The 22,607-nt window shown below is 42.8% G+C and overlaps 2 long non-coding RNA genes across 2 annotated transcripts; one reads left to right on the top strand and one right to left on the bottom strand.

Moving 5' to 3' along the window:
* Window positions 1–126: 126 nt before the first annotated feature.
* LOC138411309 (uncharacterized) lies at window positions 127–1,235 on the top strand. The gene is made up of 3 exons (XR_011243951.1): window positions 127–294; window positions 400–483; window positions 1,032–1,235. It is a non-coding gene; the product is annotated as an uncharacterized lncRNA (long non-coding RNA).
* A 10,674-nt stretch (window positions 1,236–11,909) lies between these two features.
* Window positions 11,910–15,546, bottom strand: LOC138406040 (uncharacterized). Its single transcript, XR_011239709.1, has 5 exons — window positions 15,035–15,546; window positions 14,919–14,945; window positions 12,516–12,583; window positions 12,339–12,382; window positions 11,910–12,020 (listed from the first exon to the last, which is right to left on the bottom strand). It is a non-coding gene; the product is annotated as an uncharacterized lncRNA (long non-coding RNA).
* Window positions 15,547–22,607: the final 7,061 nt, after the last annotated feature.

Raw genomic sequence — 22,607 nt, 5'->3', positions numbered from 1 at the left:
GTCTGTTTAAAACGTGTAAAAAACTGATAATAATGACATACAAACATACATAATTGGCAAATCCTAGAACTATAAATGATATTTTAATTTCTAGGCCGGTTGTTGATACCTGTATAATCACCCCACCTATCTCGGGTTGGAAGTGAACATTTTGACATCCCAGTTTTTTCTGACTGTGCCACTGAAACACGGGGAATGCAAAGGACCATCAGTGAAGTCAACACAACTGTCATTGCAAATGAAATGTTGGACGCAGAGCCTACATGTCATCAGGTTCCACACCCTGATAATCAGGTAAGGTCTAATATTGTCAATTTTGTATGACAATATTATTCAACATTTGATGTGAACCAGTCTTATATGTACATAGTATATTATTAACACAACATAAATTTACAGGAAGGAGCTGGTGCATCAAGTGCAAATATTAGACGTGCAGCTGCATTTGCCATCAATGTGAGGGAGAGATGTCACCTGTCTCAGGTATTGCACATAACCCAGTGTTAATATTATCATCATTATTATAATGTTAACATCATGGTGTTTATCCTTTAATAATATTAAAAGTGCTGTAGGAAAATTGATTTTATAAAGCAAGTATTAAAAAAGCTCTATATTCTTAAATTATTCACTATAGAGTGTTTGGTGACTCCGGAAAAAGTGTAAGAACCCTGAGAGGGTGTAACCAGACATTTCTAGATCTGGATAATTTCATATTCCCACTGACAGAGTAACAACAGCCCCAAATTTATCCTCAATTTCAATATTTTTCAAAACTTAATGTTAGCTTTAATTGTTGTAATGCTGGTGCTATTAGGATTCAATTAGTATTAGTGTTAGCATCTTTCAGTAACTACAAGCAACAGGAGGGACATGTTTTGATGTAATTTTGAATATGCAAATGCTCCACATATTTAAGGACAGTGACCATTTTGGTATGATCAATGTTCAAATGAGTCTTAAGAATAGTTATGCTAGTTGTATTGGACAAACATCATGTATCTTACACTTCATTCTTGACTGTGTTTCAGAGGAGCGTCAACAACATTGTTTTCTGAAGTCCAGCAGTATCAAACTACTCTTCTGAGCACCTTGAGGGACACAATGAAGAGGATCTTTTGAAAGACATTCAGACAGTGTGGAGCAGCTACAAGAGGAAGTACTGGCAACATTAGACAATTTTCAAGATCCTTTCTCCTTCATGGCCACCACATACATGCAAGACAGCACCATCCAGAGGCTTTTTAACCCAGTTAAACCAGAGGGGGTAGTTATGTCTCAGAGGGTTTGTCGAGTTAAAAAAAGGACAATCAAGAGTTCTTGGAATTAAAAACAGAAGCTTTTTCTATATATCCCTGGTTAAGAGTCTTGAACAGCTGTCCAATTCTAGGATTTTTGATATGATCCGCACCACACCACAGAGTTGCCACAAAGATGGATTTTTGTATGATATTGCTGATGGGAGCCTTTTCAAATCCCACCCTCTGTTTTCAGTGAAACCTTCTGCTTTACAGATCATGATATACTCTGATGAAATAGAGATCTGCAATCCTCTCGGGTCACATGCTTCAGTAAATAAATTACTGATGGTTTATTATACTTTAGGAAACATAAACCCCAAGTTTAGGTCAAAGTTGGCTTCAATCAGACTCCTTGCTATAGCAAAAGCTGATGATATTGACAAGTGTGGTGTTGATTTTGTATTACAAAGAATTGGTGAAGACTTAAAGTTGCTGTATAATGGTGTCACAATCCAAACACAGAGTGGTGGATTTGAGTTATTTGGTGCTGTAGTTTCAGTGTGTGGTGACACACATGTACCTTTGAGGAAATGCAAATTAATTTTAATAAAGAGAGCTTTACAAAAAGGACAATGGAAAAACATATTCAACAGTGCCATGAGATAGAAAAGGCCAGCACAGACTTCTTGAAATCGGCCCTCAAAACCACCTATGGTATAAACAGAAGGAGCAAGCTGGTTGATTTTCCAGCCTTTGACTCATTCGGCAAACTCCACAGGACATAATGCACATCATTCTTGAGGGTGTTGCACCAATGGAAGTTAAGTGTGTGTTAAAATACCTTGTTCTGTCTGGACAGATGGAGTTGGATGTGTTCAATTCAGCCATGCAGAGTTTTCCTTTGTCACCAGTAGATGTACTTGACAAACCCTGCCCTATAAGTGTCAGTACCTTGGCATCAAATAATAACAAACTTAAACAGTCCTCAGGACAAATGCTGATAGTGCTGAAGATCATGCCTTTTCTGCTGAATACTATAGAGAAAAATGAGTATGTTCAGTTTGTTTTGGACTTAATTGAGATATATACATATACTTTTTGCTCCTGTTTTATCTGTGCAGACTGAGAAGTATGATTGAACAGCATCTGAAACAGTTTAAGCAACTTTTTCCTGAGAATAATGTAATTCCTAAGCAACATTACCTGCTGCATCTCCCTGCCCAAATTCTTTCCCTGGGCCCTATGATAAGACACATGTGCATGAGATTTGAGTCAAAGCACTGTTTTTTCAAACAGTGGTCATCTAAATTGAACTTCAAAAATGTCTGTAAGTCACTTGTGAAACATAATCAGCTTTTTGAATGCTGTCAAAATGAAATGGGTATGATGCATCCCATTTTTTTTACATGAGAAAGAATTGGGTCCTGTCTCAGAAGTAGCAAATATGGAGTATGTTAATACAAAGATGAGAGATTTTTGGGGGATTAATGGCACCGTCTTAATTGTATAAAATGTTTATTGCAAAAAAGTTCAGCATCAATACAAGCAATGCAATCTGCCTATGGAGAGATCCGAAGTCAATGTGAATCTCTCCTGCCTGGAGAGAGATTCGGGGCCAATGTGAATCTCTTCTAAGGGGGCAACTTCAACTCCTCGTTTATATAGAAGTGTTGTTTTCATGAATCTAAAGTAAACACATCTGGCTTTCATTCAGCTCTTCTCATCCGTCCAGTGACAGGGAGAGAAGGCACTAACTCAAATTTAGTGTACCCCTCAAAACTGTGACCTAATGCCCTAACATATATTCAGGCTTTCTTCAAATTCCTCAGGACCTGTGGGCCTCAAACCCAAAGATACATTTCTTTTATGGGGAAGACTACACATAGCATTTCAGACACCACAGGGGGCTGGTAACCAAATACACATTTGAAAGGTGAGATACCTGTGGCTGAGGTGGGAAGTAGGTTGTGGGCATACTCTACCCAGACCAGGTGCTTGCTCCACGTAGAGGGGTTCTGGGAGACCAGACACCGGAGGTCGGTTTCCAGTCGCTAGTTAAGGCGTTCGGTCTGGCCGTTGGCCTCCGGGTGATATCCTGGTCAGGCTGGCCTTAGCTCCAATGAGCCTGCAGAACTCCCTCCAGAACCAGGAAACAAACTGGGGCACCCGGTCAGAGACAATGTCCTTGGGAAAACCATGAACCTTAAAAACATAGTTCATCATGATCTCCGCTGTTTTCTAAATCTAGCCATCTTGGAAAATCTGTCCACCACTGTGAGGACAGTGGTGTTACCTTGAGAAACCGGGATCCCCGTGACGAAGTTCATGGAGATGTCGGACCACGGTCTGGAGGGGATGGGCAGTGGCTGTAAGAGTCCCATGCGTGACCCGGAGGACGTCTTGTTTCGTGGCAGACTGAGCATGCCTCTACGTACTCCCGGACCTCCGGCTCCATGGATGGCCACCAGAACCTCTGAGAGATGGCAAACATTGTCCTCCGAACTCCCGGATGGCAGGAAAGCAGCGAGGTGTGCCCTGGAGTCACCAACACAGTCCTCCCCCACCCCATGATTTTTCCCGTTCTCCAGTTTACATGTGGGTTGAGGCGAAACAGCCACGGCTGTCCCAAAATCAGAGCATGAGAGGGCAATTTGAATAAATGAAAGCTAACATGTTCTCTATTCATCGTATATGCTCAACTTGAGAGGTTCAGTGATGTGTGTGATGGAGAACAGTTCCTTTCCATTGAGGGCTTTGGCCTTGATGGGCTTGACTAAAAGTTTGGATTTGAGGCCCAGTTCTTCTGTTAAACCCCAGTCCATCAAACTTTCATCAGCCCCTGAGTCTATGAGCGCCTTAGGTTCTGTGGTGGTGTGGTGCATTACCTTGACTGTCGTGAGGGTGCGTGAAGTGGAGCCTGAGGCAGTGAATTGACTCATCACCTGGGTTCTTTTAGCTGAGCAGGCAGCAATGAGATGACCTGACTCTCCGCAGTAAAAGAATCTGCCTTCCTGCCGTCATCTCCTTCGCTCTTCTTGCTTCAGCCGAGCCCTTCCTAGCTGCATGGGCTCCCCCTCTCCTTCCGTTGGTGAATGACGACATTGCTCTGGTGGTGAACGGCGAGGAACCGGCCAGCCCGGTGTGCGGGTGTGCAATGTATTCTCATGAAAGGGTTCGTATGGAAACGTACGAAAAGTTATGTACAGATTTTTGTGCATTATCCTACGAATATCCAATGACCAGTGCGCATGCGCAATTCCCTCCAGTGAAAAATGGCTTCCATTCTTCCATTGCATTTTAAGATAGTTTCGGCATTAAAGTGCGTTTTGATAATATTCCTAGCAAAAAATCTGCACTTTGTTCTCATATTATTCCTTCAGTGAATGTATATGATCTTCCGTTTGTTAGTTATTACGAATATTTTTCAAGGTTTCTATCGTTGCTATGGTGGTTACTATGGACTCTGCTGGCGCTGTCAATGACGTACTTCCACCAGTTTTGTTTTTTTACCGCCAACCTCCCCCCGTTTCAGGTAAAAGCGCAAATTTGGTATTAAATCAGAAATGCTAGGATATATATATATATACACACACAGAAAGATATACCACAGACGGTGCACCTTCCCCACAGATCAGAGATGGGGGGATTTAACATATTTTATTTTTGCTGTTTTGGCACTATGGCATCAGCTGAGGCTCACCTTGATGAGCCCAGAAAGGCGAAGAGCATGACAGATGTGATCAACTCAAAGGTAATGGTAGGTAACAATTTCAATATCCTGTTCCATGCATGGGGATCAGATATTATGATGCGTAGTAACATTCAAGAAGTTATTTGTGCAGGAAGTCTATATGGTTTACCTGCATTACTTTGATTATATTGTGCTTTTTAGGTGAAAAAAAGAAGAACATCCAAACCACCATACCAGGCCCGGTGGAGACAGCAGGATGAAGATTACAACATTATTGCCCAGACCATAAAGTCCCCTTCATCCAACTCTCGTGGTTAGTTTATGATATCCATCTTTGTACAGCGTACTAAGCATTTTGTTGTAGTAAGGTCAATAAATACTACCCACAGAAGAAGATTGCTTATACTGGGTAGCCCTCAGTTGTGGATGTATTTAACTCTCTGAATGATCAGCAAGGCTTTGCTGATAAAAAGCATACGTGTTTGGAAAATCTTTCCTCTGTAAATTGGGCCAGTATTCAATAGTAAACATTGTGATTCAGGGCATAGGACTCGACATAAGCGGCACGCCTGTTGTGGACCGCAGAGCAACAAAGTTCTATCATTTCCTGAGCTACTGTAACCAGTAGTGAACTCGCATTATGAAAAAACATTCCATTCACATTGACGCAACACTGATATTCTGTTGGCACCCTTTATATTGAACTTTATCTTTTCAGGTAGAGGGGCCAGATCAGGTCATCTCAGTGTTCCTGAGGAGACATCAGTGGAGATGCCTGATGAGGAAGAGGCAGGACTTGGTAAGTAATCATAATCTTTTTTTCTTATAGATTTGATTCTGTGGGGATCTACCATCCAAGACATTCTCTTAAAGGTGCAGTTAGCGATGTGGGAGAAAACAAGTAGAGAGGTTGTTGACAGTGAAACTGATATTTCAAATGATTGTATTTGTGCTTGCAATTCATATTGTCATTTGTGTTCTCTAGCTCTGAGGAAGGGGGATACTTTGAGGGTGTGCTTCTCTGCAAAGACGAGGATGTCGCAGCATTTGTGGAAGACATCCAACAGAGGGCCAAGCATGTAAGATTGTTTGTGTGTTTTTCACATAGATTATCATTGTCAGGCTATTATAGATAAGAACTACTTTTAACTATTATCTACCAATTGCAAGCATGCCTATTACATCAGTAAATATTTATAGATACATTTTACATTACAAATGTTAGTATACTAATTTTTTCTTTTCTGTAGGTGCCAGGAAAGGGGGTTTGTGGCAGGTCTCAGCTGAATGCAGCAAAAGAGACAAGTAAGAGGAGTAGCTCCAGCCTTGATGAGCAGGTATGTGGTTTAGAGTTTTCCCTTGTTAATATCACATTTTTGTGGAGGCGCATTGCATTTCTCCCTTTGGTTGCATTCTAACCCCTATAGTGATTGTTAAAGTGGTAATTCTGAAGCAGGGGTGCCACCTTTCCACCCACTTGTTAGATTTTTATAGGGTAAAAAACAGGCTTCAGCCAACCTACATTAAACTTCACTGAAATTACAGCAACTTGGTCACTAATTACCATGCTAATTCTGTGTTCCTCAGGGTCTAGAAGTAGCTGTGTGCCGTCATGGCATTATTCTCCGTGCCCTGAATATGTACAGGCAAGTATAATAACATATTATTGGTCATACAGTTCCATTTATTTCAATTGTTCACGATGTGACACATTTCCCTGCACCTCAGACAGTAGTATGCTGATTGATATACCTTTGCACTTGATTTGGCCACAACTGTAACACACTCATACTACTTGTATGAGAAATTACTCTAATGGATCAAGTTTTCACTAACTCACAAATTCACAGACTAACAAAAACCCTTATCAGCGGTTGTATGAATTTATCTATTGGGTTCATGTACTTTGAAAGAACAGTATAAGTATTTTGTGTGTGACTGCTAATGTATTGTTGGCATCAATACACCAATTACTGCAAGGCTGTAATGTAATCCTACAGGGGAGAAATCTTCGCCGACCCAATGTTCCTGCAGAAGGAAGTCACGGCTATCAGTCCTCCATCCTTCTTCTGCATGGATGTAATTTGTAAATATTGGCCCTACATTAAAAATGTAGGGCCAATATTTTTCTGAAGCCTGCCCGGAGTACAACCACCTCACTGCCATGAAGCCATTGTTGTCTGTGCTCCATGCCAAAGCACATGGTATCAAGTGTGAGGTAAGTTTACAGCCATACATATTACAACCATGAATATTCCACTGGACTCAGACTAATGTACTGTACTGTATATAACTGCAATGACAGATAAAATGGGGAGGAGGCAGTCAAGATGGAGCTGGTTCCACTTTGGGAGAGGATGTGGAAATGGTAAACTCCTTCCTCTCCAGGACTACCATCAACACTAAGTTCATGGGCAAAGGAGGTTTTTTATAGACATTTATATACAGTACTTAGCATTACACGACTATTGGCAGCATTATATAGGTATTTTTGTGAAACATTTTCACTGTCTGTCAAGTCGTTTTCTTTTTCATCTGTAATAGCCCGCACAGACATGCTGACTGTCCAGATCATGGACTGGAACAGGAGAAAGATTGAGAATATGTGCAATACCTTATGCACAAGATTTCGCAAGGTAAAATAAAGGGTCATCTTTTTTGAAAGAAAAGGCCACATTTGAGTGAGAAATGGACAAACTTTAAATTCTTTATTTTTCCCTTTTCCCCACAGACACAGCAGAATCTTCAGAGAGAGAGGCAGAGCCTACAGACCCTTAAGGAAGAGATGTCTGCCAATGATCAGGTTATACAGCAGTGGGTCAAAGATGTCCAGGACTGGGCTGAACACGGTAGGTGTCTCTAATCATCTTAATGTTCAAGTTTACATGAACAATAGGCTTGACAGATTACAGATAATCAGTGTTCTTGTAATACTCTTGTTTTATGTTGTAAAGAAACTTCTGCAGCCCCTAATGATTCTCTGCCGGACATAAGGAGAAAAATTGAGGAGACTGCCTTAGGCTTAAGACAGTGTAGAGCACGCCTCTATAGCCAAACGGGTACAAAGTTTGTGAAAGACACCAAATGTTTCACGATTTCTTTGCCCTTCTTTGCCCTTCTTTGCTTTTTTGTGCATTGGAATGTGTCTTTTTGTGATGTCTCCCAGACAGCTACTCTGGACGCAATGTGATCCGCAACCACATGTGGAGGGACAAGAGGCAGCTAGAAATCAGTGTGGCTCAACATGACCAAATGGTCCCACGCCAAGAGCAAATCGGGCCAGTCAGTAACATTTTACAGGCTGGCTTTATATTTCCTTGGCAGTTACCAGCAAGTGGTATGTTACATATTGCATTATCTGTCCTTTACCATTCTAAACTGAAATGAGAGACTGGTCGCCAACTGTTTATATATAGTTAATTTATGTTGTATTAATTTGCCTGCTTCTATTTTCTTCTTAAACCTCTGTGAAGTTATATATGGAATTGTTATGAATGTATTTCCAGATTCCTTTAAAAAAAAAAAGATTTTTGACAAGGTCATGCATATTAAAAGACTGGAGGAAGAGGTCATGATCCTTGCTACAGAAGTAAGGCAGCACTTGGAGTTCCTCAAGAAAAGGGAACAGACCTTGAGTGGTCTATCCATGGGCACTGAGTGTAAGCCAATATTTGTCCACCATTATGTTGAGCAAATTTTCAGGACTCTTTCTGTTTCAGCGTTACAGCATTAAATGTGTGTTATTTACAGTATTACATAGCACGATAAAAATATGTTTTAAAGAGGAAATATATAAATGTAACTTTAATTGATTTAATTTTTTATAAAGTCTGTACATTTTCATTACCATGTAGGTAACCACTGCAGTCTCTCTGAAGAAGGCCTTAAAGGTCTTCAGGGAGAGCTCCATCGACGAAGGTCTCAGCAGAAGTCTCAACTTATCACTGTCAAGAATAAATACTTGCAACTTATAAAGGCAGGGCTTGATGGATCTGAACTGGACCTTGATGAGGTGGAAGAGCAGTTTGAGGAGGAAGCTGTAGCCAGTGATTTTGAGACCTTTTCAGATGAGGAGGACATCGACATACAGGTAACTGAGGACATGATTTTGACACAAGCCAGTTATATCATAGCTACTGTTGTGGATTGATTATTGTTTTATTATTCTGTGACAAATGCAACTTAGGGGTTTTCAATCTAGATATTCAATCGGTTAATAATATTTATCTTTTTTTGTCTTTTTCCCCACATGTGCAGTAGAGTGAAGTTTGGGTTTGCAGAATGAAGAGGGAAAACATCTTAAAAGTGCACATGTGCATAATGTATATAATTCACTGTATATATTGTTTTACTTTATTTTTCATCCATTATTCTAAGTGTAATTTTCTGTATACACTGAACGAGAGACCCGGGTAAGTTGAACCACTTTTCATATTCTGGATCACTCCGTCAAGGCAATTATATTTTTCTTTCCAACTAATATATCTGCATATATTTCAGGATGTTGTGCATCCCTCTAAACAAAAAGAATGAGCCTAAACATAACTGTTTTGATAATATAGCCTGTCCAAAAAAAGTGGTATTGTGGCTCAACTTACCCCTCATCATCAATGCGGAAACGTAATTGTAATATTTAGGACAAGATACAGTGGCTCAACTTATCCCAGAGCTACCATATTGACTTTATTAGTCTCCACAGCTAAAATGGTGCACTTTCATGCCAGGTTTACTACTTGATGTTGTAGCTCATAGCCACGACAGATGTACTGTATCAAACAAATGTAAAACTACCTAATGTGTTCTAAATACAATTCTCATGGAACTTATGATAGACTAAATTGTGAGTGAGTGAGGAAAAACTTGCCCACCAAAAAACCTTTTAACAGGAAAAAAGGTGGAAGAAACCTCAGGAAGAGCCACAGAGGAGGGATCCCTCTCCCAGGACGGACAGACGTGCAATAGATGTCACGTGTACAGGACAAATCAACAGAAACATTTTGTACAATTACAATGAATGATCAAATGATTACAGTAGCAGTGGTTAGCAAGAGTGGTAATGTGTGTGTAATATGGAAAGCTCTACATCTTTCATTTAATTTTTGCAACCCTGTTTGTGATGAAATGACAATAAATAAGTCAGACTAAATTACCTTGATTCCTTCACCATGCAAATGTAAGGGTACAGATGACAGCAAGAGTCCGACTGCTTCTTCTTATTGTTATTTGTATGTGTTGTGTATTGGGACATTGGACACTTTGGGGCACATTCAAAAGATAAATGGCCTATCCCTAGCTACTGGAACTGCTAATAGCTATTATTAATCTATCTGATTGTCTTGTTTAGAAGTCAGATTTTGCATGGGTGTCGCACCCCTACTTAGTTTTACTCAACCTTTACTTTATTTTTATCTTTGTCGTGTTTTGTCAACTACTGATGGATGCTTCTGTGGGGGGAGGAATTTGTTCAGGAGATGGGCTTCTTTCAGTGAAAACGGAGCGGGTCTGGAGGATGCCACCCTGTTCCAGCTGAGATGAAGAGGTGTTTTCATGGTTGCCGTGTGGGTGCAAAGGTCAAGGCATATAACAACACTTGTGTACTTCCCATCCATGGCTACTGATGAAGTTCCATGTGCAGTTCTCCATGAAGTTGTTGCAGACTAAACATCCCGAGGCACTTCAATCGTGTGTCCCTGATGGATTCACTGGGGGATGTGCTGGAGAGATGTACACAGAAGATGATAGGGGCCATTCTAATAACTCAGATCATCAACTCCATAACACCTTCATGGACCAAAAAAATGCCAGGGGTGGATGACTCCTCTATCTTCAGGAAAAAAAGATTCTATTTCTATATATCCTATTCTATTCTATTCTATTGCAAGATGATTTCATACCCCCCACTTTCCCCCAGGGTATTAAACCGTTTGCCCACCCTCGCGGTGCTCCAGCATACTTAAATGAAATGCACCTCCGTTCATACATCAAAACTCATAAACTACACGGAGCTTCTGTCACTCTCTGATGGCAGACGAGAGATGTGGTGCCCACCATAACATGTTATGTGCACACACTGTTAACAACATTAGACTAAAAGTTTATCGCAACATTTTATATACAGTCTATAATCGCAAGGGACGAGGCCCGGAAGTTGGTTTTGTGACGTTGCTTAATCGGTTCAGCTATTGAACACTCCCCTTTCCGTTGGCGTAACAGAGTGGCAGGAATCATGTCTAAATTAGCATATTTTTATTTTTTCATAACATAGCTTTTCTCACGACATAATTGTACATGTTAGGGTTATACTTTTTCAGTTGAAGAATGTGCAGATATATGTTTTTTAAACCCTAATTTCGCAACCCTGACCCTAACCCGGAAGCACGACATAAAAACTACAATGTGTACTAAATTGCCGTACACAGTGGCGGGCAGTGCCATATGTTTTGTAGTTCAAATGTGTTTCCTCTAATATGTGAAATTGTGGCGAGGAAACCTTCAGACCTATTATAGGTTTAGGGGTTGGGAAGCACATTTGTTTGGTCAGATTTGATCTTGCTTATATTTAAAGGGGTGAAATCACGTTTTTTCTTGGTTTTGACCCTACTTAGTGGCGCCCCCTACAGGTGTCCCACAGGTGATGGTAGTAGTATAGGTCAAGAGCTTTCCAAAACTGTTTACATCTGGTCTGTAGCCCATTTTGTTGCTGCTCTGTAAGCCTTCAAAATTGTCTCAGATTCAAGGTTCAAAGGTCACCTCTGAGGATCAGGAGCTTCCCACAATTTTCATACTGACATACAAGACCTTTATGCATGTTTTCCACTGGGGTTGATGCTGATAGGACATTTGCAAACCTGAATGAAGTGTACAATTGCTCTTGATGAAATTAGTGCCCCATGGCATGCAGTCACAGCATCACTAACGACATTCAACATGTAATCTGTTATGATGTAACAAATGTCACAAAAAAGTAGCAACTACCATTTCAAAAACATTGTTTATTTTGCAGTACAATTTGAACATTTTTTTTAACAATTTTGAACAAAACAACTGGAAATTACAGTTGCACCCACGAATCTCTCCATGTCAAGTGGCTACAAGAAAGAAGATATGGAAAATAGAGTAATTCTTTTAAGTAAGAGTTCAGTATCAAAGGATCATAAATTACTTTTCCATGGACAGACAAATGCACAGGAACATATGCTCATGACATACACACACTTCTTTCTGAAATACACAGCAGTAGTAATTGCATTCAATGTTATGAGCTACTACAGTATACTGAAATATAACTGTTACCCCTGCATGTATATGCACCCTGTAATCCAGAGTCCTCCTACAGAGTTAACTGTCATGGAAAAGTTTTGCACAGAATTTGTGATGTTGCATCTATGATGAAGCAACATACATACCATTGTGGGCATGGCACCCATTTGACCTTGACCTCTTTTTTCCCCTGAAAAACAACCAATAACCAAAATGAACATATGAATGACTGAAAACGAATCAAAAAAGAAAAACTGGTTGAAACTGCCAAACAACAGTTTTTGTTGTGTTCCACAGAACAACCAAAACAAAAAAACACTTACACTGCGGGTCCTTCGAGCCACAATTTTAGAGTATGGGAAGGTCTCCATCTTGGTGTGCACTTCACAATCTATAAATGAGACCAATTCAGTTAAATAGAAAAGAGTTAGTAGTCAAGTTACTAAAACATTTATAGCGTGAACATAAAAATATTAAAACACAACGGCAACATAAACACAGAGTTCATATAGGTTCTTAGTTTGTGTGATGCTATTTACACAATAGGTGTGTGCACATGCATGTGCATCTGCCTGCCTGCATGCATGCATTCATGTATACACTTAAGTTTGTTGTGAGACAATCAAATCAAAATCTTAATGATCTATTATGTTCCTATTACATTTTCTCCATTAAGTGACAAGTTGTATTGTTGTAGTGGCACACAACTGTTGAATAAATGCAGAGGAAGAAAATGATTGAAGCGATGGGCAGCAATGGCACCTCGAAATACCAAAAAAGCTAAATAATTCAAAGTTGACTGGGCAACAGAGTTATCCTCAATTTATGTTATTGTGGTGAATATTTCACAGCAGTTCACCAGACATGAATTCAGTGTTGTCATGTTGAAGTTATAAAGTTCGTAATACTTGATTTTATTTGACTGTGTTGTAGACATGGGTAGTGAGGTACAACTGTGATTTTAGCCCATTATAGCTTCCCAGTCCACATCAAACTATCAGTGAAATTACAGCCAAACTGTAGGTTCATCTTCTTTGACTATTTCAGTCTTTTAGTGTTAATTGCAATTAAGGTTGATGTTTTGACTTGATTTTTGAGAAAATGTCTTTCATATTGTAATGGTTGAGGTTACATTTAGGATGACAGGTTACATTACGTCACATTAAGTCCAAAGACCATGGGTCCGTTTCACAAAGCAGGTTCCACAAACTCTTGAGTTTCAACCTGAACTCTGAGTTGATCTACTCTGAGATAGAAAACTCAAGAGTTTCCGGTTCCAGAATAGCTGATTTGAGTTAGTTTAGTCAACTCTGAGTAGTTTAACCCGGAGTTAAGCGCGTGCGCCACAACTTTAAAAAGCCAGCATCAATGGAGCCCCGATTCAACGAGTCACCATGGCAACGGGGAAGCGGAGGGCGACGTTTTAATGCTCATACGGAGAGTTTGAACACGTTTTAGAAAAAAGTGCAACACCTGCAGCTGCAACAGAGAGGGAGACGGCGTTTAAACTTACACATTGCTGCTCGGGTCAATGCGTAAGTTTAAATGTAGTCCTTTGCAATCACAATAATATAACAGGGGAATACTGCTTGAATGGTAGCCTCTTCATTTATTACATTTAGGTGCAATCCCGCGGGAGAGAAGCGCACTTTAGGCAGCAGCTTAAGATGAAATATAAAAACATTGTTCAAACAGGTAAGACCTCGACATGGAGGTGGACATGTTTTACACTTTAAAGTAAATAGTAAAGGTGCAATATGTAAGATATTTACTGTAATAAATCATAAAATGAGTATGTTATATCAACAGTTCTTAAGGAAACATGCTGAGCTGAAATACTTGCTTGTTGACAAAAACCCGACAGCCAAAATTATCTTATTTTCTAAATTTACCGCCCGGCCGGTCTCTTTGTTTATGTTTTGGTCTTTGGAATGCTTTTTAATTAGTTCCGCGTTCGATATCATACCAGGTATGAAACAAACTAGCCGTAATCACAGCGCATACAACGAGGGAAGAAGTGAGCACAGCAGCTGGACATAGATGGACTGAGATGGACAGAGATGGACTCAGATGGACTCAGCTGGACAGAGATGGACAGAGAATGACTCAGATGGACAGATATGGATTCAGATGACTCTGAGAAGCCTCGTCATTAGCGACCTTAAACGCACATACTCCGTCTTGAAAGTGCTCAGTTTGAGTGTTTGACGGCTGTCACTCAGCGAGACGGCGGTTTGCGGTGAGATGCTGCCGGTGTGTTTATGTGTGCTGGACGTAACCTGAATCTGAATAACTTTTTATTTCGCTGATGCACCGGCTTCATCGATATCAGTGCTCCCTCACTCTGATTTACCACGTATGTCTCTCGACCAGTGCTCTCTCTCTCTCATTACAAACCAAACTAAACTTCTTTCGTGTCACTACTTTGCAGTGTAAATTATGAGTCAAACTCCGATTTACAAGTTGATTCATGAAATAAACAGAGTTTCAGAGACATTTCAGGCTGACTGTGGAGGGTTTGAGCACACCCTCTCCTGCCAATCGTATACATCGATAGTTACATAGTTCACTCATCAATTTACAGTGTATAGCTCGTTGTCGCTCCTCGTAACGTTTCACTCGTCCTGCACTAGTGACTGGCACCCTGCAGAGCGTCGTCAGGGGAAGGGGACAAAAACCTCAAAGCATATCAGAAGAATTCAAGTGGAATAGTGATTAAATGTTACCTGTTGGGTTGACTCTTTTGCTGCCACCTAAGGAGTTGAGAAGGGAGACATTAACATATAAAATTATACTTTCTAAAGTTTATTTGAGGTTACAGGTGTTATTCATGGGGTCTTACCTTCTTTCTTTGGTGGACGGTTCCGCTTGGTGGGGGACTGAGGTGGGGCTGATGAGGGAGAGGGTAGGGGAGATGGTTCAGGTGGTGAGGGAAGTTTGCAAGCCGTAGTTGGGGGTGCAGGTGCAGGGTCTAGTGTACAGACACATTTGGAAAAGATGTATACAACTTGCAAGATTTTTATATGGTCAACCAAAACATTGTAAGTCAAATATATGGCACTAAATCAGAGAGCAGAGACAGGCTTGACAACTTTGTGTAAATATGTCCTACTGAGGCGATGGTCATTATAATCTGGCCAAATCGCTTTATTCTTTGCATTGTTAGTGCAAAGATTTTGCACCCAAAAGACCAATGAGACTCTCCAGCCATTGAACTAACACTTTTTAAAAATGTTTTGGCCTGTTTTTTCAGTCTGTCCTGACTGATTATGAGCTGCGTATATGTGTTCTAAAAAGCCAGCATCATTGGAGCCCCGATTCGAAGAGTTAATTGAGAAAAACCTGGTCACCAGGTTAGGCTCATAGTCTGTTACTACAGTAACTGACTGAGAGCTTAAGTTACCTCGCTCTCTGAAACAGGCTTGAGTTACCCCGCTTTCTCTGGTTTGAGTTACCTCCCTTCTTGAAACGGAAAACTCTCAGAGTTTTTACTAAACCTGCTTTGTGAAACGGACCCCTGGACTAAATTGTATAACTACTCTGAATTCTCTGGCTGGAGTGACTTTATTTTTATCATAGTAGAATGCCAATAAATGTATTAGATTCCACCTGTGTTCTGAAAGTGGTTCTCGGTTACATAGTGTTTATTTTAGTTGTATGCCCACCCTAAAAAGCAGGCAGTGTCGTTTTATTAGGTAGCTATCAACTACAACTTGTAAATCTGATTGTGATGAATTGTATGTCTCTGCAGTCTGTCCAAAGCTTACTGTAGAGTGCATCCACTGAGAGTTGGTGCTGTGAGATCCTAAATTGTAAAATGAAACAAATAAGCACAAATAATACGTCCTGTGGACTTACTTTTTAAGAGGCTCTCATAAAGGTCATGCATGACCTTCACAGCATCTTTTTTGGCATCTGTGACTACCTCCAGGCCACTGTGGCAGTCACAGGACACAGTATTTTTTTTTTCCACGTCCAAACAGAAACAAAGGATGTAGGCCTGCCATCTTGAACTTATGAATCTGTGAACAAATTAAGAACATTATGAAAATGGATGAAGTACTCTACAAGGTATATGTCTGAAATGCTCCAAAGCCTTATGGGCCCCTGATTTGGTCAAATGGTCTGGACTGTCAACTGTTTTAAATAGTGATGATTAGATGCAGTTTATCGGGAGTCGAATGCACATGAAGAGTAGGAAAAGTGTGTTTTGGAGAAATTTTACTTTAGATTAGGGCCAGCAGGAAGGCAAATGATTTAAACCTTCACAGACATCCTTTCTATTGTGATACAAATATATGTCTTGTTTAGTGCAAATCAGACAAAGAGTTCACAAGTAACACATTTCTTCTATTTCTTCAGTTTACCATGTGTTTTTTCTGAAATTCGATTGGATCTGGTGGTCATAACAGTTTGGCCAATGAACTATCAAAATCAGATATTTGAAGATACTGTACCCTATTTACCACAATGTAAATTTTGTAGGAATTGGGTGTACAGCCTTGGGTAGGTAGGGACAAAAGTGATTAACATCTTTTTGTTTTAAACTTTTGAAAAATGGGACCATTTCAGTGTCTGACACATAATTTCATGTTTGGGTACTAAATGTGTCTTCTTGTGAAAAATTAAATTACGCAAATGTGTTGCATGTGTGGCCAGATGCGTGCGCCCTCCCTGCCGCTTAGGGGCGCTCTTTTCTGCAGGCGCCCTCCCTGCCACTGTGGGGCGCTTTAGCGCCAACTATTTAAAGAGCAACCAAACAGCACTCGTCCTCTTGCTTCCCACTTTGGTTTTGGACTCCGGAGAAAGAGCAGGGAGCGGGTTTCGGACTCAGCCGCGGCACGGCATATTTCCGCCGGCTACCGACGGGTGCATAAGCGCGCTTGAGCGTGGTAAGTCGACGTTGTCTGCCGTTCGCACGTTGTACCTTGTCTGGAGCTAACAGCATGTAACCTTACAGCACGAACAAAGGGATCCCACACCCTTGTGGATACGATCCCTTCCACCGGGTCACGAGGACGCGTCTTGGCCGGACACGGTGGTGCGTATGGTCCCATATTTTAATCTGATTGTGAAATTGTTATGGGCTCATCATATTAATTGTTTGTTAGGGCGAGGCCCTGCCCCCCTCATTGGCTACCATCAGCTCCTGCGTCGCAGACGAGGACCTGCTGTTCTGGCACCACGGGAGTTTGCGGCTTTGCTGAGGCTTCGGAGTTTTAAATAATGGTTGTACCACGAGGACATTAACTGTGGTGGCAAAATCCAACTGGATTGGTGTGGAGCCCTGGAAGGAGAGACATCCATATTTTATCCTCTTTTTTTAGATTAGCCCATGTTTAAATAGCCTTTCTGTTATTTTGTTTAGCTAGCTTTGTGTTGTGTTTGTTTTAATGTGTTAACCAATCATTTACTTGTTTTAACCTGTTGTTTATTGTGGACAGGTGCCGTGACCCAAGGGCGGCGGCCCCATTTCCGGTGGTGGGAGTTTGTCACGACCCGTTTTCGTTTGGTGTGCTGTGTCACGGGTGGTTTGTTTTATTAATCCCTCCCTCGTTTTGTTGGTTTCGTCGCCGTGGTAAGTCCGAGCCCTGTCCAGTGTTTGTTATTTTAATTCAAGTGTTTGGTTGGTTATGTTTAGTGTGTTTTTGATTATATGTATTTGGTTTATTAAAGTTTCTTTATTGATTTAAGCACGTCTCTTGCCCCAGTGATTTAAACGAACCTGTGCTGTCGCACACCTCACATCTATTTATATTTCCTGAGGTGAAACTCCTCAGGTGGCGTTGTGGCAACACACAAATAAATTAATTCCCCGCCATACCCTCGCATCGCTACATCTTGGCGTTGTTGGCAGGATCTCACATTTAAAGGGGCAGAGACGTGTTTTAGTTTAATTTTTGAAATTGTTTTTAAGGATGGGTGTCTCTTCATAAAATTGAGTGTTGTGTATTCAGTGTGCCAGAACAGCAGTGTCTGAGTCTGATTTTAATTCCACGTACCACTTTGTCAGGCCTTGGTGCTGTTTTACCTCATCATGGAGGAGGAGATTCAACAGCTCAGGGAAATCGTGTTACAGCTTAAGGCAGACAACGAACAACTTCGCCAGGCGCGTGCTGCATCTCCGTTGGACCCCGGTGAGGCTGTTTTCTTTCCCTCTGCTGCAGCTAGTCAGGCACCGACTGCACCCGTAGCCGCCGCTGTCACAGAGCGACTGGTTGTGGTTCCTAGAGACCGTAAGTGTCCCATGTTCAATGGCAGGGCAGGCATAGGAATTACTGAGTGGATAGAGGAGATACAGGCATGTGTGCGTGCTCGCCATCTTCTTGCTGTTGACCAGGCCCTCTTTATGTTTGACCATTTGGAGGGAGAGGCAAAGGAGGAAATTAAGTTTCGCCCTAGTGTGGAGCGGCGAGACCCACACCAGGTTCTCGCTATCTTAAAGGAGCTATATGGTTGTGCTCCGTCTTATGTGACTTTACAGCAGGCTTTCTTTTCTCGACGCCAACTCGAAGGAGAGACGTTGCAGGAGTTTTCCTTAGCTCTCATGGCCTCAATGGCACGGGTTAAGCAGCGTGCACCTGATGGGATGCCTAATTCTGATGTCCTCCTCAGGGATCAGTTTGTGGAGCATGTTCTTGATAGCTCCCTTCGCCGGGAACTCAAGCAACTAGTCAGACGCCAGCCTACTGTCACCTTGTTGGAGCTTCGTGGTGAGGCAATTAGGTGGGAGAGAGAAGGTCTTCCAGGGGGGGATAGGGGGCGTAGCTCCTCCTTACCATCAGCTTATGGTCTCCAATATGGAGTACAGGGTCGCTTTCAACCCGCCCCTCCTGTTGCTTCACCTGGGCCAGGGTTGAGTGAGTTGATGGACCTTATGAAGTGTCAACAGGAGCAGCTTAACAAGCTCACCCAGACAGTAGCCTCCCTACAGGCCCCTCGCCCCCAAGGTCAGACTTTTCGTGGTGGTCCTTTAATCTGCAGAAGGTGCCAGCAGCCTGGACATTTTGCCCGGGAGTGTGAGGGTGAGCGGGCTCCATTTCGACGCCTTGCTAATTCAGCAGCTGGGTCGAACCCACGCACCACTGCACCGTCCCATTTCTCCCGGCACTCGGAAAACTGAAGCCCACTGAGCTGCAGAGTCACAGCACAGTTGGGGAGCCCACAGACTCACAGAAAAGTGTAACTTCTGACTTAATTGCTGCATGTCCAAATATTAATATCTTGATTGGAGGAGTCACTGCTTTATGCTTGGTGGACACTGGTTCCATGGTGTCCACCATTACTGAGAGCTTCTTTCTGGAGCAGTTTGCACCTTGGGGCCACGATCGCCTTCGGTCTTGTCACTGGCTACAGCTCCGAGCAGCGAATGGTTTAGCTATTCCGTATATAGGTTACTTGGAGCTTGATGTGGAACTATGTGGCAAGGTGATGCCCCGTTGTGGGATTCTGGTTGTTAAAACCCCCCCTGATTGTGTGTCTTCTGTCCCAGGCATCTTGGGAATGAACGTGATAAATAAGTGCTATCGAGAGCTCTTCGGCTCTTTCGGGCCCTCTCTTTTTGATTCACCGTCTGTGTTACAGGCACCTGGTCCCGTTATTGCGGCCTTGCAACAGTGCAGCCAGTCTGCCGCCCAGGATCCAGGGGGCCACACTGGCATTGTGAGAGTCCGAAGCAAACAAGCTGTGCGTATACCTGGAGGAGTGATGAAATTAGTTGCTGGTACCTGTCCAGAAAAGTTTACTAGACAAAGTGCTCTCTTTGAGCAACCTGAGTCAGGTTTACCAGCCGGGTTGCTAGTTTCACCATGCCTTTTACAGGTTGTCCGGGGTACAGTGTACGTCCCAGTGGTTAATGTTGGGACAACGGAAATTCTCCTGTACCCACGGACTAGTTTAGGCGTCCTTAACACTGCCCAGGTTGTCAGTCTTCCTCCAGGTGTAACTGAGGAGAGCTCAACCCTAGCAACTGTATCTTCCCATACACTTGCCCCCTCAGTGTCAGATAGGTTAGAGTCAATAGACCTGTCTGAATTGTCTGAGCAGGAGAAAGCCAATGTAAACTCCCTTATTCGCAAATATCAATCTGTCTTTTCAACCCATGAAGGCGACTTGGGCTGTACTAACCTCCTCTCCCATGACATACCTCTCCTCGATAAGGTTCCTGTCCGGCAGAGGTACCGGCGTATCCCTCCCTCAGAGTACGAAGAAGTGAAGACTCACCTTAATCAGCTGTTGGAGTCCAGGGTCATTAGGGAGAGCTGTAGTCCATATGCATCACCCATAGTACTAGTCAGGAAAAAGGATGGGAACCTGCGCTTGTGCGTGGACTATCGCCTCCTTAACAGTAAAACCAGAAGGGATGCATTCCCTCTGCCTCGCATCGAGGAGAGCTTGGATGCACTCTCTGGGGCTTGCTGGTTTTCCACAATCGATCTGGCCAGCGGTTACAATCAGGTCCCTATGACAGAACAAGACCGACCCAAAACTGCATTTTGTACACCATTTGGCCTTTTTGAGTTCAACCGCATGCCTTTTGGCTTATGTAATGCCCCAAGCACTTTCCAGCGGCTGATGCAGAGAATGTTTGGTAAAGAGCAAGGTCAGTCCTTGCTACTTTATCTGGATGATATTATTATCTTCTCCTCCTCTGTTGAACAACATCTGCAGCGGCTGGAATTAGTGTTTGATCGCCTCCAAAAGGAAGGTCTAAAAGCAAAACTGGAAAAGTGTGCATTCTTTCGACGGGAGGTTGACTATTTGGGGCATGTCATCACAAGCCAGGGAGTCTCCACCGATCCCAAGAAAATTGAGGCTGTGTCTAAGTGGCAGCGCCCCCGTCACGTATCAGAACTGCGTTCATTTTTGGGTTTCGCCAGCTACTATCGTCGCTTTGTAGAGGGTTTTGCAAAGCTGGCCGGCCCTCTGCATAAACTTGTGGCCGAGCTGGCAAGTACCAAACCCAAGAAGGGGCCAGGCATAACTTTAGGCACTGCGTGGACACCTCAGTGTGAGGCGAGCTTTGAGGCCTTAAAGGCAAAGTTGGTCTCGTCCCCAGTGCTAGTATATGCCGACTTTACACGGCCTTTCATTTTAGAAACTGATGCCAGCTATAGTGGTCTGGGGGCTGTACTCTCACAGGAGACTGACAATGGCGTGAAACCCATAGCCTATGCTAGCAGAGGCCTTCGACCCACCGAGCGCAACATGTCAAATTATAGCTCCATGAAATTGGAATTCCTTGCACTCAAGTGGGCTATGACGGAGAAGTTCAGGGAGTATTTGTTGGGGCATAAGTGCCTTGTCTATACCGACAACAACCCGCTGAGCTACCTTCAGTCAGCAAAACTGGGGGCCACAGAGCAACGATGGGCCGCTCAATTGGCCGACTTTGACTTTACCATTAAGTATCGTTCAGGTCGCAGCAACAGGAATGCTGATGCGCTCTCACGGCAGTATGTTTCTGGCTCCAAGTTAGTTGAGCATGTCTTGCCTGGCACCTCAGTCCCTCGAGGCTTTCAGCAAGGTCCAGGCCCAGGGTTGTCCGCAACTCAGTCCCTAGTTTCAGCTCTCCCATTCCACTCTGCCACTGATCTCCGCTCCTTGCAGGAGGATGATCCATTTCTAAAAGATGTGTTTGTGTTTTGGCGACGTAAAGCGCCGCCCACCTCGGCTGAAAGACAACATTTGTCTAAGCCAGTCATGGCGATTTTGCGCCAATGGGACCGCTTAGTGGAGAAAGACGGGGTTCTTCTCCGCCGAGTCTTCCGCCCAGACGGGGGAGAGGAGTCTCTCCAATTAATCTTGCCTGCAGTCCTCAAGCAGGAGACTTTGAACCAGCTTCACCAAGAGCACGGCCACCAGGGTATCGAGCGAACTACAGAATTGGTCCGACAGCGCTGCTATTGGCCAGGAATGTCTTCTGACATTAAGAACTGGGTCCAAGAGTGTGGGCGCTGTCAAGTCGCTAAGGACTCAGGGCACGTGCCACATAGTTTTATGGGCCACCTGCTTGCCTCCCGACCCAATGAGATTGTGGCCATCGATTTCACGCTACTGGAACCGTCCCGGAACGGGTTAGAAAATGTCTTAGTAATGACAGATGTTTTTAGTAAATTTACTGTCGCCATCCCTACCCGGGATCAACGAGCCTCCACTGTGGCTCAGGTCTTGGTTCAGGAGTGGTTTTATAAGTTCGGTGTTCCGGGCCGCCTCCACTCGGACCAAGGAAGGAACTTTGAGAGTTCTTTGATCCACCAGCTCTGTTCTTTGTATGGTGTAACCAAATCCCGTACTACCCCATACCACCCTGCGGGTAACGGGCAATGCGAGCGGTTTAATAGAACTCTCCATAACCTTCTTCGTACCCTGCCAGTCTCACAGAAACGGGATTGGGCCTCCTGTCTGTCGCAGGT

Source organism: Paralichthys olivaceus, chromosome 2 (genome assembly GCF_024713975.1).
Source record: "Paralichthys olivaceus isolate ysfri-2021 chromosome 2, ASM2471397v2, whole genome shotgun sequence".
Classification (NCBI taxonomy): domain Eukaryota; kingdom Metazoa; phylum Chordata; class Actinopteri; order Pleuronectiformes; family Paralichthyidae; genus Paralichthys; species Paralichthys olivaceus.
This window is presented reverse-complemented; position numbering and strand designations above follow the sequence as displayed.